Source organism: Malus sylvestris, chromosome 10 (assembly GCF_916048215.2).
Source record: "Malus sylvestris chromosome 10, drMalSylv7.2, whole genome shotgun sequence".
In the NCBI taxonomy this organism is placed as follows: domain Eukaryota; kingdom Viridiplantae; phylum Streptophyta; class Magnoliopsida; order Rosales; family Rosaceae; genus Malus; species Malus sylvestris.
Window position 1 is genome coordinate 16656512 of NC_062269.1, and position 14084 is coordinate 16670595.

Sequence of the window (14084 nt, forward strand, 5' to 3'; positions counted from 1 at the left end):
GATACCACAAATCCTATGTTGTACTTAATGAAAGTATGAATAAAACTTTTAAGTGTTAGTGAATCTATTGTTTTGATGAGATACACGCATTCTACAAAACTAGTTTCAACGATCCAATCGTCAAACATGTTTGTATAGACTTCGAGATCGCATACGCCAAAATTTGAAAAAAACAAACATTCAGAGATCAAGTAACGGGACAAAACGTTTCGACGGTTATAAACGAAAAATCACGATTTAACGGTTATTTTAACTCCGATTTTGATGATTGTTTACAGCTACACTCCTTGACCCTATATGAATACAATGAATGAATTCGATCTTCAATTTGAAATATTTACACTAGCAAAATCTTATGTTATACTTAATGAAAGTATGAATAAACTCTTAAGTATTAGTGAATCTATTGTTTTGATGAGGAACTCAATCTACAAAACGAGTTTCAATGATCCAACCGTCAAATATGTTTGTATATACTTCGAGATCGCATAGCCAAAAATTGGAAAAAACAAACATTCAGAGATCAAGTAATGGGACAAAACTTTTTGACGGTTATAAAACAAAAAATCATAATTTAACGGTTATTTTAACTCTGATTTTGATGATTTTTTACAGCTACACTCCTTGACCCTATATGAATACAATGAATGAATTTGATCGTCAATTTAAAATATCTACACAAGTGGATACAACAAAATCTTATGTTATACTTAATGAAAGTATGAATAAACTCTTAAGTATTAGTGAATCTATTGTTTTGATGGGATACTCAATCTATGAAACTAGTTTCAATAATCCAACCGTCAAACATGTCTGTATATACTTCGAGATCGCATACGCCAAAAATTGCAAAAAACATACATTCATAGATCAATTAACGGGACAAAACTTTTCGACGGTTATAAAAAGAAAAATCACGATTTAACAGGCATTTTAACTCTGATTTTGATAATTTTTTGCAGCTACACTCCTTGACCCTATATGAATACAATGATTGAATTCGATCTTCAATTTCAAATATTTACACTAATGAATACCACAAATCTTATGTTATATTTAATGAAAGTATGAATAAAACTTTGAAGTGTTAGTGAATCTATTGTTTTGATGAGATACACGCATTCTACGAAACTAGTTTCAACGATCCAATCGTCAAACATGGTTGTATATACTTCGAGATCGCATACGCCAAAAATTGCAAAAAACAAACATTCAGAGATCAAGTAACGGGACAAAACTTTTCAACGGTTATAAAACGAAAAATCACGATTTAACGGTTATTTTAACTCTGATTTTGATGATTTTTTACAGCTACACTCCTTGACCCTATATGAATACAATGAATGAATTCGATCTTCAATTTAAAATATTTACACTAGTGGATATCACAAAATCTTATATTATACTTAATAAAAGTTAGAATAAACTATAATAAATATATATATATATATTAATTTAAAAATTTTATACCCTTAAAAACTATAATAATTATATAATATAATTATATATATATATATATTAAATTAAAGGGTTAATCTCTGTTTACTACCCTAAAATTTCGTGGTTTTCAACATTTGATACATGAAGTTTTTTTCATCTCAGAGTCATACCTCAAGTCTTAATTTTGGGATAGTTTCATACTTCCGTTAAGTTTTCCGTTAGAATTTCTGTTAACTGATGATGTGGGGTTCATGTGGACAATAATTGAGCACCACGTGTCAATATGGACCCACTTAGCCAACTTGTCCCCTCACCCCCACACCCACCTTCTCTCTTCTGCAAATCCCAGCACCTCTCGATTTCTTTCTCTCTCTCTCTCTCACTACCCTCACTCTTTTCCTCCGCCTTATTCGCCGTGAAAAGAAGACGACGAGAAAGAAAACCCACCCGCCCCCCCTCTTCCCCGCTCCCTTCCTTTTCTCTTTCCCGATCTCTCCCACACCTCCATTTTCACCTCTCTCTTTCTCCAAGCACATTTGAGCTTCTCTATGTCCATGTAGGTGTCGAAGATGTCGTCATCGGAGCTGCCCAACTCTTTGAAGCCGCAGGACGGGCCGTCGAACGGGTCCTGGAGTAGATCCAGGTCGTCAGGGATCTGGAAATGGCCTCGGATTGGGTTCGACGGTGGTAGGAGCCCTGGAACGGGGTGCTCGGAGTCGTGTCTGGAAACGGCGGGCGCCGTGCGTGGATGGTGAGAGTCCTGAGAGCTGGAGCTCGGATCTGGTTTCGGGTTGGCCGGATCTTGCATTTTGTCGAGTCCGGCGCTTAGAGCTCTCTTTCTCTCTTTTCTACTCTCTTTTCTTGCGACCGTACTAGATGTGTTGACAGTGAGTGTTCTTCACTCAAGATCTAGATGGTCAGGGTTAGGGTGTGGATCGGAGGCTTTGCCGCCGGAGGTCGAAGCTCTCGATTCGGAGGACATGGAGAACCAGAAAGGTTAGGGAATCGCAGTGAGAGATTGATTTGCTGGGTTTCTGCTGGGTTTTGTAGGGTGTGGGTTCAGAGAGATTGGCGACGGTGGTGGGGTTTGCTGGATGTTTCTCGTTGTATTCTTTTCACGGCGAATAAGGCAGAGGAAGAAAGTGAGTGTAGTGAGAGAGAGAGAGAGAGAGAGAGAAAGAAATCGAGAGGTGCTGGGATTTGCAGAAGAGAGAATGGTGTGGGGGTGAGGGACAAGTTGGGCTTTTTTTTCATTATTTTTGTGTTTTTGTATTTTTTAAATTTTTTAATATTAAAATGGGTCCATATTGACACGTGACGTTCAATTATTGTCCACGTGAGCGCCACGTCATTAATTAACAGAAATTCTAACGGAAAACTTAACGGAGTTATGAAATTGTCCTAAAATTAAGACTTGAGGTATGACTCTGGGATGAAAAACACTTTATGTACCAAATGTTGAAAACCACGAAATTTCAGGGTAGTAAACAGAGATTAACCCTAAATTAAATTTAAAAAATTGATGACTTTTAACTTTTGGTTTTTCTATACTTAGTTTATGCGGAAGAGAGTTATGACGTGGAAAACCTTACTGAAAACATCATTAACATAACTCTTGAAGGCAATAGATCAAGCCAAAGTTCCAATACAATTTCATGATGATCGATGTAAATCAAGGATTTTGTAAATTGAGGTTTAAATTTTTGAGAAAGACTTCACAACTCTGAAAACAAAAACTCTTTCATTTTGCATATCTTTGCACATTTAATATTTGTAATAGATTAGTAGTGTATGTATTATTTTTTTGGGTAAAAGACTGTTTACCACCCTCATGTTTCGTGGTTTTCAACATTTAGTACATCAAGTTTTTTTCGTCCCAGAGTCATACCTAAAGTGTAAATTTTGGGACAGTCTCATACATCTGTTAGTCAAACTGTTAGTTCTCCCGTTAAGTGATGACGTGGCGCCCTGATTGGACGCCACGTGTCATTAAAAAAATAAAAAATTTATTTAAATAAAAATAATATTAAAAAATATTTAAATAAATATTTAAATAATAAAATAATAATAAAATATTATTTTTTTCCTTCTTCTCTTCTTCTTCTTCTTCTTCTTTTTTCTTCTTTTTCTTCTTCTTCTTCCTTCTCCTTCCTCCTCATTCTTCTTCTCCTTCTTCTTCCTTCTTAAGAAGGAAGAAGGAGAAGGAAAAAAACAGAAAAAAAAAAAAAAAAATCGAACCCAGAAAAGAAGAGGAAGAAGAAGGAAGAAGAAGGAGAAGAAGAATGAGGAGGAAGGAGAAGGAAGAAGAAGAAGGAGAAGAAGAAGGAGGAGGAAGGAGAAGGAAGAAGAAGGAGGAGGAAGAAGGAAAAAAAAAAAAAAAAAAAAGAAGAGAAACCGAACCCAGAAGAAGAAGAAGGAGAAGAAGAAGGAGGAGGAAAGAGAATGAAGAAGAAGGAGAAAGAGGAGGAAGAAGAAGAAGAAGAAAAAAAAAAAAAGAGAGAAACCGAACCCAGAAGAAGAAGGAGAAGAAGAAGGAGGAGGAAGGAGAAGGAAGAAGAAGGAGGAGGAGGAGGAAGAAGGAAAAAAAAAAAAAAAAAATGGAAACCGAACCCAGAAGAAGAAGAAGAAGAAGAGAAGAAAAAAAAAAAAAAGAAGAAGAAAAAAAAAATTATTATTTAAATATTTTTTAATATTATTTTTATTTAAATAAATTTTTTATTTTTTTAATGACACGTGGCGTCCAATCAGAGCGCCACGTCATCACTTAACGGGAGAACTAACAGTTTGACTAACAGATGTATGAGACTGTCCCAAAATTTACACTTTAGGTATGACTCTGGGACGAAAAAAACTTGATGTACTAAATGTTGAAAACCACGAAACATGAGGGTGGTAAACAGTCTTTTACCCTATTTTTTTATTAGGCTCTTATTTTCGAGTGTAGATGTAGTACTTAAACGACAAATGTGTTTTAATGTTTTGAAGTAATATTTATGTTAAGGACCTGTTAAGATAACGGGTATGACACGACATGATCCGTTAAGAGAACAGGTGTTACACGAAAACGACATGAACACGACAAACACGACCCGTTTGGCAGGCCTAATCACTTGGCCTCCCTGGACATCTGACACGTAGCTATCGTTTTTTTTAATACTTGGATCATCACTGGGAAGGACCTAAGATTATGACATTGTCATGTTGTCCAATTAAATATAGCCACGTGTAATGTACAAAAGCTATCTAATAATATAACCAAACAACCAAGTATAACCTTGCCCCTATAACCAAACAGCCAATTTCTCCTATAAGCCCATGCCCTAGATTTCATCCCGTCAAACTGTGCCCAGTCGATCTCCTTCTTCCAACATCTGGTTATGTCAAATCCAACCCAAATATTTCCATCAATCTCCCTCCTCCGTCTACCTCATCCTAATCCCTATTTTCTTAGGGTGACCTCACCCCAAATCCCTCTTTTCTCCATTAACCTCATCCCCTCTCTCCCCGCCACTTGCCCCCAACTTTCTCCTCGTCTTTATCGTTACGCTGCTACTTTTTTCCGGCTACCCAAAAACTGCAGCGTTCGCCTGGTACGCCTCTTCGATTTTGGGTATAAAGTTCCAATTTTTATTCATATGGGTTCTTATTTTTGCTACGTATGTTTAAGATTTTGCACCCACCAGGATCAAATTTGGGTGGGTTTTGTGAATTGGGCATCGAGTTTCTGATGCTTTTAGAGAAATGGATTGTTAGTGATGTTTTGATATTTCAATAGTCGAACTTGTGTGGCTGCATGCGTTTTTTGATTTCTACTGGATTTAGCTAACTAGGTTGTGCGGTTAATCTGTTTGTTCTCCAACTTTCTTACGATTTAAGTGCTTTTAGGTGAAGTACTTCTTGTGCCTATTTGTTCTTTCTTAGTAGCTCAGAGGTATGAAATTTGATAGTATTTCGTGTTAATTTTTAATGGAACTTGAAGAATGAGGAATGCATATCTTGCTTGTGAAATTTGATACTATTTTTCTTTGTTATTTGAAAATTTATGTGGTTTTCAATAGGTATAAATATTTACCTAAATATGAGAAAAGTTCAACAAACAGACAAAGATTTGTCATATTTTTTTTTTCCCATGTCTTATCCGGTTCAATATCAAACACAGTATAAATAATACAGCCATTAGTCCGATACTGCACCAAACGTCCGACTAATTTAGTCAATACTATCAGATGACTATTTATCATATCCGACAGAAATAGTCAGTATAGTCCGAGTTGCCAAACGAGGCCAAAGTTTTCCAATGAATTCCAGTTCTTTCTTTTCCATAGTCCACCATAGATCATTTTGATTCTTCCTTCTCTGATTTGGTATTTCTATTCTGCTTATACAATCAGAACCAAAAAATTGACATTTTTATTGTTTGCTTTTGGAGTCACAAGTTTGGAGCATACACGTGGAAGGAAATGCAGCAACATAAATTGATTTGGGAAAAGGTTTTCTTTGCGTCTGGTTCCGTTTTCTTTCTGGTTTTTCTCTACACAGCCGTAAATATCCAAACTTCTTCTGCCTTCAGATAATCCCTTACCAAGTAAAAATCCCATGAGCAAAGCTACATTTGGGATATAATTGTATACTTGGCTTTTGGGTTTCATTTGAATTTCTAGATTGCTAGCAAATTTATGCTAATGAGACAATTTGCCCTCAGTGAACAAGATAGGGGAAGAGATCATTTTCGGATCTCTTCCACCAAGATCACCGGATCAAGTGATCAGGGCCGTCCAAATTTCATCTAACGGCAACAAATTATCACAACTTTTAAAGAGTTAAAACAGGTGGGCCGTTGGATGAAATTTGAAAAACCTAGATCACTTTATCTGATGACCTTGGTGGAAAACATGGTTTTACTTTTTAGCATAAATGAAGCTTTCTAGGATGCCACACTCTATGAGAAAAGCTAGGTTTAAGGGTGTATGAGTAATTTCCTATCAAATTTTTGTTATAATTATCATAAATTTAAAAAGGTGGTCATAATTCTATATGAAGTCGAAATTTTGATTATTTTTTTCCAAATTTCTCATTTTTTTACTGCCATCTCTGTCCTTTTGAAAAATTGGAAAATTAGCCAAAATTTGAACCATGAATATAATTATAACCAACTATTATAACTTTTCGTAATTATAACCAAAATTTGACATGGAAATACTACAATGCCATTCCTTAACTAAAATAATTACAAAACTATATACTCTCCCTTGTATAGTCTGACACACCCCGACTTGGGAAGGTTGAAGCATGTTGGCCATCACCGAGAGGTGACGTAACCATGAGGGTAAGTGATGCAAAAAGTGAATAAAATTAAAACTAATTATACTAAATGATGAAAGGGAAAGAGTGCGCATTCGAGGGACGAACCTAGTACAATTATTCAGAGCATAATAGATAGTGAGACTATAGAAGAGTAGTCAAAGAAACTAAAGTACACTTATTACACAACAGTGATAAGTTTGTACGTCTAATCAGAAGAGAATGTCAGAACTGCCGAGATTCCTCGAGTGCCACAAAAAGTACAGCTATTTAGGTCCTGGAGGGGCGAAAAACAAAGTTGAGTGAGTCAGCAAAAACAATGCTTATACGAAATCCTTTATTTTTGAATATACTAACCTTTCGTAGTAAAACAAGTATAGTTTCCTTGAAACGTACTATGAAAGTATGTAAACAATAATACAACAACATTATAGTAGAAGAGAAATCAGAAACATGTCAAATCATGATGTATCAAATGCCACAATAATATACTCATGCGATAATCAAGTATAGCTAAGTGCTCGTCCATCTAAGCTGACACACAAATTCGAACAGATAATTTCTGACACGAACATGACTGGGTGTAATCAATATGCTCTAGTACTACGATCATGTGAAGACTGGTGCAGAAACACATCACATACAAGTAGGATTGTCTAATGCAATCTACCCGACAGGATTGACACCTAACTTGGATCCGAGGCGAGCGAATGGTGCGATGTGAACATACACGTGAAGGACTAGCCCTGACCCTGGGGTGAGTACTAACACCGGGTGCAGCAAGATGAGCATGTACAAATATGTAGGAATGCCATGACAACAATATCTAAACCATATAGTAACATTTATCACAATTATATAGCAGTTATCAATTATTTGGCAAAATATATATACTCAAAGTGAAGTAATTACACATTTATAGAAACTATAAATATGTATAGGTATAAAGCAACTGCCCACTCACAAGTACGTCGCTAGGTCGTAACCCCTGAGCCTAGCTTGGCCTCGAACGTCCTCGGGATATGTTTCCCCTATATGTGAAATAACTAAAATATAATTAATTAAAGCATATATACGGAAACTTAAATAAAACACTCATAGTTTACTCAAACCTAGGCTTTACGGTCAAAAACTTCTTGCGTTCTTTGTCTCTTAAACTTGTCCACATATATTATTTACTAGCATATGTTTGATGCATCCTATGATTTGTTATTTGATATGTGTTCACAACTAAGTTTACACTGCATATTATTAGCAATGAATTGAATTATTGTTGACTAGGTTAACTTGTAGTGAACTAAGTTTGATTCATAGATTTGCATTTAATTAACTGACGAATTTGTACTTAATTGACCCGTGAGCTTGACTAGTCATCCCAACATACTTTAATTCATAATTACTTTGTCTTTACTGTTAGCATAATGAACTAATATGTAAATGTGTTCAAGTTTAGAAACTGTTGTTGTGAAACTAATTTGGGAAGACTCTGATTAGTTGATCATACTGATCAATTAGGATTTGTTCTTGCAATTGCACTTGCTATCACTCACTAACTTGTAACTAGTTGACTAGCTCATTTGGCTAGTCTACTGTGCAAAGTTAAATTTTTAATTGTAGGATATTCTGCCTAGTACCAAATTATACCCCTGGAGCTCTATTTCAATCGCACTTTACTCCCTGTAACTCAGAAGTCACAATTTTATTCCCTAAAACTCAAAATTCACTCCACTTTACCATGTTTCCGTTACTTCTGCTAACTTTTCGTTAAAGTTGCTGACATGGATGGGTAAAATTGTAATATCATAATTAGTTGGCAATTAGATTCACAATTTGCATTTGACATGGAAATTATATGGGATGCATCTGGATATAAGAGGATTAAGAGAGTTTAGTTGGGTTTAGTCATGTTTATTTGGGATTGAACTAGGGGTTAGATTGAATTTCATAAGCAAAATTGGAAGACCCTTTGCAAATCGATCGATCGATCATTTGCGGCTGGAGATTGGTTCCGGGTGGAGATTGGTTTCATGACTAGGGAGTTGGTGGAGGGAAGAGGTGTTGTGACTGGACATTGGGTGGACTTCCTGGAATTTTTTTTGCTTGGGTTTTGAAAATGACAATCCCAAGAGAACTTGGAGCTCCTCAACCAGAGTATGGTAGATTTTGACCTTAAACTATGCTTACGGATTGTGATTTGGTTGGGGTCGAGGGTTTTAGGGATTATTGTATGTTTGGAGTTTATTTGTATGATTATTTTATCGTGCAATATGTTGTTTGAGAGTGCTTTTCAAGTTGTATTTGGGATCTCAGGATATAAAATAAGCTTGTGGTTCTTGTGTGCTTGTCCGAGTGCATTTGTTTGACTGTTTTAGGTTAAAAGGGTTTAGTTAATAATAAACATATGAAAAAATAGAGTCCACACAAATTGGGTCAAACTACAAGGTGTAATCCAAGCCCAAAAGATGAGGATGGGCTTTTACCCACAAATACATCCAGAAATAAATAAATAAAATTTATTTTCTCCTACAAAAGGGGGGAAGTAACGTGCACAAAAGAAAAAAAAGGTGCTCCCCATTTTCTGCAAACAAAAAGGAACATGGAGTCAGAAATGGAGGTTAACAGAAAGTGGCAGGAGGTCATGGCCTCTACGTCTCCCCCACGTAACAAATTCTAGAGCTTTCCTAGGATGCCTATAAATAAGCATCACCTGCAGCAAGTAAAGGAGGAGAACAGAAAAAGAGAGGAGAAACTCTGCAGAAAATAAGAGCAACTTTGAGAGAAAATATCAAAAGGCAACGAACTGCTGCCAGAAAAGAGAACAAGGAGTACAATCATTCGTGCATTCAAGTCAAGAATAAAAAAGAAGAATATTCATCACCAGGTATGAAATAAGTTCTGTTAATATATTTTTATTTCTCTGGTTCAATGTTGTGTTGCAGATGGAAGTAAAAAAAAGTACATAACCAACTACTCAGAACTTGTAAACTTCAGTTTATACAAGAAAACTGCCGGAATAGGTTTTTATGCAGGGAAGGTTTCTTAAATGGTAGACTGACTACTCTTCTATACCTGCAACAACAACACAAAGCAATCCAAAAAAAATGGCAGCAGCCACATGTCTTCTCTCTGCCTAAATTTGAAGAGAACAAAAAAAAAAACACAAGAGTTCCACTCCCCACCACTATCGTCATTCCCATGAATTTCTTCAGGGTGGCCTAGACCATCCCGTGAAGTTCCCATCAAGACAAGAAAGAGGGGAGCCATCGGTCAAACAATGGATTTGATAAAGAAAGAGCAAGTTTCAAACTCCAAACATCGACCTAAAAGCATTCAAGAGGAAAAGTAGGAAAACATACTCCAAGAGAGTGACTAGAGGAAGAAAAGTTTCTGTAAAAGCTAAAGAGGTGACCGACTCATGCTTGGGAAGTTCCCCAATTCAACACCTGACAAAGGCAAATGAATAATGTGGATGCCATTTTTGTCAAATATTGGGTCAAAATATTGACCAAAAGCATTGAAATGAAACTGTCAATATGCTACAAGACAAAAGGGAAAGAAAGAAAATTTCCCAATCTTTAAATGGACAGCTAAGAGATATTGCTTCTCTGCCACGTGAAGTTGGATTTAAAAGAGCAGCTGTCCCTAGTTCACGGAGAAGGAAAACTTGCTGTGCCACGTGAAGTTGGATTTAAAAGAGTTCAGGATGTCCCTAGTTTACAAAAGAAAGAAAACCTTGCTGTCAAACTTCCCAAATTAATTGGGAAACACATGGCAGCCTTTACATTAACACCCAAAGAAGCATAAGCAAGATGGTACAGCAGAAAGAAAAGAGAGCCCGTGGCCTACATAAAAAGGTCTCTACGGTTTAAGGGGAAAAGAAGATAAAATTAGAACAATTCAAAAGAGTTTGAATTCCGCCAACCTTACCTATTCTCACTTTGAAATCCACGGATACTCAATCCAAATAGAAGTCTGAAATATAGCGAGTGACTTGATCCTTCAAGAGGGTACGTAGGCAATCTAGAATTCAACCTAGATGCAGTCACAAAATCAAACAAACACCAAAGTCCTCAAATTACATTTTATTCAAATTAGAATCAAAGGGTATTCCTTTCCCAAAAGAAGGGTTGTAATTAATAGGCGCATAGTCTAGAATGGGTCGAACTTGAATTAATAAAACCCTCTTCGGAAAATTGAACGAGGGTGAAATTGTGTCGAGTGAATTATTTGTTTACATATTATGTACAATTTTTGCTCAACAGTAAGGTAGGGTTCTATGGGCTGGTTTGGTATTGATGTGTTTTAAAATAAAAACTGTTTATGTTGTGCTGTGAGAATAAACAGCTGTGAAATAAAGCAGCTGAATGTTTGATAAATTTTTTTGTAAAAGTGTTTTTGAAAAAAAAAGAAAAAGTATTATAGTGTTTGGTAAACTTTTATGTAAAACAGCCGTGACCGTGTGAAAAATGACCAAAAAGGGTATAATACTATATTATTATTATGATATTTTATTTAATATTACTATTTTTATGTGAGGATTTTGTGTGGCTGTGGGGCCCACACCCCATTTCCCTTATCCCCGTGTCTTCCTTTCCCTCTACACTCTCGAACTGTCTCGAAAACTCTCAGCTCTCTCTCTCTCTGTCTCTCTCTGCACTCTCTCCTCCAACGAGACAACCCCACACACAAACCTTTGATCTCAGACCATCTAACCACCAGATTATCATCATCTCTAGCCCTACGAATTTAACCCCAAGTTTGGGTTACGGGAATCGTGTTTTGGGTGCTGGGGATAAGAAAATCTGAGAACTCAAATCCCTGAGCTCTCCAGCAAGAATCAGGACAAAATTAGTTAGCCGCCCACTCCCTCTCTCATCCTTTTCTTTGTCTCTCTCTCTCCTATCTAGAATTATAGAGTTATCCTTTTTGCCTAATTTTTTTTTTCACTACCACTAGTTTCCCAATTTCATCTCCTCTGCCATCCATGGTGTCTGCAAGCTCTCACAAACCACCCATCTCCTCTGCCATCCACTACTTTCCCCACTACTTTCCGATGCACCTTCCTCTTCGAGTTGTAGAATGAGCTTGCTAAGAAGATCTGTTGTGTGAAATTGTGCATCTTGGATCGAGTTGTTGATGGTTTTTGACAGCTGGGTTTTGGATTTGTCTTTTTGGTCTGCTATGCGATGACGAGTTGAAAAATACTCCAATGGAATTTCAATTTCAAAATTTGAAATCCGGCGAAATAAGAATATCAACTATGAAGATTCGATCTTCAACCCAGCAAGAAGGAGAAACGGATGAGGGTATTTTTGAGATTGTGAAAGTTTCATTAAGTTGGTTTTGAGAAGCAGCATTTTGTTGCTTCTGCTTTTTGCCACTTTTCAGCTTAAAATGACAGTGACTTTGAAAATAAGCAAAATTACCAAACACAAATTTTACTCCCAACTTTTTTTCATCCCTGCTTTTTTTTTTTTAAGAACCTCAATGCCAAATTAGGGCTATGTGTGGTTGTATGTAGCCTTTTGAAAGGTTTTATTCATGTGAAGTAGAGACAAAGCAACATTCTTCAAAAACAGAGCTACTACACTACAAAGAACAATTATATTCACATATGGATTAAACTATAACTACGCCTGATTAAATTATGTTGTATTGGGGGTTTATGCTAATCTTGTATATATGTTAGTGAAAGCACACTAATCCATCTCTAAATTCTAATTTTCTATGCTACATTTCTAATTTCTATGCTACATTTGATTATGTGCTTTTGTAGATGATGTTGATATCTTCACTTTCAAGGTAGTGTGGTGAACTTACACAATTTGATAAAGACGGTCTCAAGTGGGAATATAGAGGTGGTACATACAAATGGTATGACTTTTGTCTGGGGACTACATCTCAATGCTAGAAATGAAGTGGTTAGTTAAAGAAGTGGGAGAAAGTGAAGTTTGCTCATTCTATGCATTTCAAGGAAAAAAGAATGGTTGAGTTATTAGAGGATGCAGAAGTGCTACAAATTATGTATTCCTATCCACCTGGCAAGTAGAAGATCATAGAGCTTTATGTGAAGCCTCAGCCACAAGAATCTGCAAAAGAAGATAAAATTCTTGATGAAGAAGAAAATGATTATCTTAAGGACTTAGAAATTCAAGCAAATAATGAGGAGGATGGTGCATAAGCAAATGAAGGTGAATTTGGAAATATGGGGAACAAAGCTAAAGGAGAGGAAGGGAAAGACAAGAAAAAAGGCCCTAAATCTCCCAAGGACAAGGGAAAACAAGTAAGTGATTTTGATGATGTTGAAGGCAGCGCCAATGATGAAGATTATGAAGAGGTTTACATGAACAAAATGAGGAAGATGACATAATACTTGAAGATGAGAAAGATGAAGAGGTTTTTGAAGGTTATGTGTACCATGTTGAAGGTGACAATGTAGAAAACTTAGAAGCACATAATGAGTTCACTGAAGAAGGCCCTATAGATCCAAGAATCAGTACCCCATCAAATTCAAGTGAGAGTGAAGCACACTGTAGGTGTGAAAAGAACTAGGCCTCTACCCAAATGGAGAGAATTTGTACCATATGTGGAAAATGAAAAACCCATAGTTAGAATTGGGCTTAATATTTCAAAGTGCAAAAGTTTTTAGAGAAACAGCAAGAAGGCATTCTGTCCTTATTGTAGACAATTCCGATTCCAGCAAAATGATAACACAAGGGTTAGTATCAAATGTGTTATTGGGTGTCCCTTTCTCATTCGTGCTGCCAATGTAAAGAATTCTACATATAGTGAAAACATTTGTGGACAAGTATACTTGTGGGATGGGCAACCAAAACATCCATGCTAATGCTCCATACTGTAATAAGGTACCTACGTGGCTGCAGAAGCAGAGAGCCACAGTCTAGCTTGGCATTATTGAACAGATCATGTAGTCTTGGTAAAAAGAACAAGTCAAATTTTTTTTTGAGGAATTATGTTTTGGATGTTGGAAAGCAAACCAAGAGTTAGTTCAGGTATGAAATCTTTGTTTTGGAACATTTAAAACTCTTTTGTTTAGGATTTAGTTGGATGGTATCAACATTTCTACTGAACTGTTGTATGAATTGGTATTTTTGGATGATATCAAAATTTAAGCCTATTTTATTTTTCTATTTTCCAGTGTAATTTGCGTACGAATACATGTTAGAATCAGTTATAGTGATGATTTGGACAAGGTTTGTATGTCTCATATGCCCTACATTGTGTTTGAGGTGGATCCAAAGCTCAAACTATGGACAAAAAGCCAAAAATGAAGTTAATATACAATCTGGAACAATTTTTTCGTCATTTAAAACATTTAGTGA

The 14084-nt window shown here is 36.1% G+C and overlaps 2 long non-coding RNA genes across 2 annotated transcripts; both read left to right on the forward strand.

Annotated features, from left to right (window-relative positions):
* Positions 1 to 4657: 4657 nt before the first annotated feature.
* LOC126585529 (uncharacterized) lies at positions 4658 to 13869 on the forward strand. Its single transcript, XR_007610569.1, has 3 exons — positions 4658 to 5030; positions 5870 to 9622; positions 12518 to 13869. It is a non-coding gene; the product is annotated as an uncharacterized LOC126585529 (long non-coding RNA).
* On the forward strand, positions 9632 to 11006 carry LOC126585533 (uncharacterized). The gene is made up of 2 exons (XR_007610573.1): positions 9632 to 10379; positions 10444 to 11006. It is a non-coding gene; the product is annotated as an uncharacterized LOC126585533 (long non-coding RNA).
* Positions 13870 to 14084: the final 215 nt, after the last annotated feature.